This window comes from Nylanderia fulva, unplaced genomic scaffold (assembly GCF_048542155.1).
Source record: "Nylanderia fulva isolate GAGA-0341 unplaced genomic scaffold, ASM4854215v1 Scaffold140, whole genome shotgun sequence".
NCBI lineage: Eukaryota > Metazoa > Arthropoda > Insecta > Hymenoptera > Formicidae > Nylanderia > Nylanderia fulva.
Window position 1 is genome coordinate 239153 of NW_028189623.1, and position 2459 is coordinate 241611.

A 2459-nucleotide genomic window follows, 5' to 3' on the forward strand; every position below is an offset into this window, starting at 1 on the left:
TTATTTAGAGTGTATATCTTTTCTTTCCAATATATAAAATTAAAAAGGATAACTCTAAATTAGTATGAGTAATTTTCAATTAAAAAGAATAAAACAAAACTATAAGGATATTTACATTAAATTTAAAAATAACTAAAAATGAATTAAATCAAAATCAAACTATAATGAAATATATATTAGAACTGGATATATATATATATTCTCTATATTTAAAAAAATAACGCTGGAAGGGAATATACTAACTGAATCAATTGTCTCCTCATAAAAGTCATTTGTATCAATATGACTATGAGTGAGTTTCCCTACTATTACTACTAATATAGCATCTAAACCTTTCTAGAACATCCGTTTAATCTGTGTTGATATAGAATATTTATTATTGCACGTTAAAAATACATATGATGGTAATTTTCGTCATATTGAATTACTTCCTTTGACCGGCAATGACGAAAGACGAAGTTTGATGTAATATTGACCTCACTTTGACATAGTTTTCAATGGGTTGGATTTTAGATGAGGAGAAAATCCACTGTCAGAAAAGGTATCCATGAAAAACGTCTGTCATTACAAGGGTTTAAAAATCATTTATCTCGTTACCAACGGAAAAAGAGTGGAAAACTATTTGTGCTGGTTATATGGATAATTGGAATTTTCCCAAGGTGTTGGGTAATTGATGGAAAAGCACGTGCGATACAGCTCCGCCCAATTCGGGGGGGACTTTTTTTGTCATTAGAAGAAAAAACCTTTAGTGTAGTTGATAATGGCAAGCCATGGTGACTACAAAATATATGTTTAACTGTGCGCGAGGAAAGCAGGATAGGAAGGTCGGAAGCGAAAGGACAGTCGAAGCACTGACACTGACACACACGAAACGTAAACAAAAAATATTTAACTACGAAACAACAAAAATTACAATTGTTTAACACCCACAGAAAAGTGCCAGCGAATTTTAAACTGATAAGACTAAATAAACCCCACACCCGACCAATAGCCGAGTCGCTTAATAATAACTAAATGTTCCAAAAACAACGGTAATTAAACGTGAAAAACGAAAAAGGGGACAAGCGATCTTTTCGCTTAAGTAAGCACACTCTTGAGCGACAAAGCAATCGGAAAAGAGCGCCGCGATCACGAGAGAGGAGGTTTATATAGGCCCGTATTTTTAGAATAGTCGTAGACCAATTCTCTGGATTTGATAGTTCGGCGTGGGGCGAAAGAGCGTTAGTGTAATTTTACTTTCAGGAATCATAATCGTTTGTTGTTATCGGGGCCTAAATTTGTATCTCCTCTAGCGGGACCGCGGTGTTTACCATTTATCGGCTGATTTGTAACGTAAAGCGCTGCCTTTAGCAGCGCGGGGTATACGTTTTATACTGTGGCGCCGAAGAATTTAAATAATATTAATATTAAAATGATGAATGCATGTGCTGTGATGAAAAAGATGCATGAGTTTACGCATAATGTTAAGCTATTTTCAGCTGGCGTTAGACGTTCGATTTCGAAAATTTACGCTAGTATATATTGGAATCCTACGGTGGTAATAGATTGGATGGAGGGATTTTACTTCTTCTGAAATTCATATGGCTTAGAAGAAAGGAAGATTAAATCTTCCCACAGGGGAAGGCAAATCGTCCCGGAGCCAATATTAAGTTACATTGTTTTTTTCTTGCGATCGGTTTGCCATTAGCAACCAAAAAATGATGCGACCTACTCTGGAAAATTTGTAAATGAAAAAAAGAAAATATTAATTCCAGGTTTGTAGTGTATGTATTGTTACAACATTTTATATGGTTATAAATTTATTTATTATCATAATTTTATTCATGCATTTACTGATTTTGAGATTGTCTTAGAGGCAAAGGACGTATATAGGAAAATTATTTCGGAATTGTATCGGGCGATGGAGGGATTTATAGGAAAAACCTATTCTATGGCAAAGATTGGGTACAACCACAGGCAGAGTATATTGTCCTCCTTGCTTTATAGGACTCAAAGAGCCGAAGGGGAATATAATCCCTGGACCGTGGCGGCAATATGAAAGTGTAACTTAAATTAGCTCCTTAACTTCAATGCATCGTGCTACTGCAAATGAGTATAAGCAAACCGCGATAAACCTTAAGATTATTTTATGACATCACCTGGTGAGATTTGTTGGCAGTATGATTAGGTTAGCAAGGACAAAACTCGGGAGAATTTTTATCAGAAGATTTCATAAGACGTTAATATCAAAATTCTAATAATATAAGTTTATAAATTAAGTATTATAATTAATTGAAAAGTCTTGCTATCTTATTACTAAAGTTGACTTTATATATCAAAATACGTTGTTAAATCCTCTAAAATTAAAACCGTGATCTAATTTATTAAAGAAGTAAAATACTATGATTCTAGGTTAATCTTAGTGGAGAAAAAAAGAGAGAAGTAAATTGATTAATTTTTTGACAAAGTATTCTTATGTT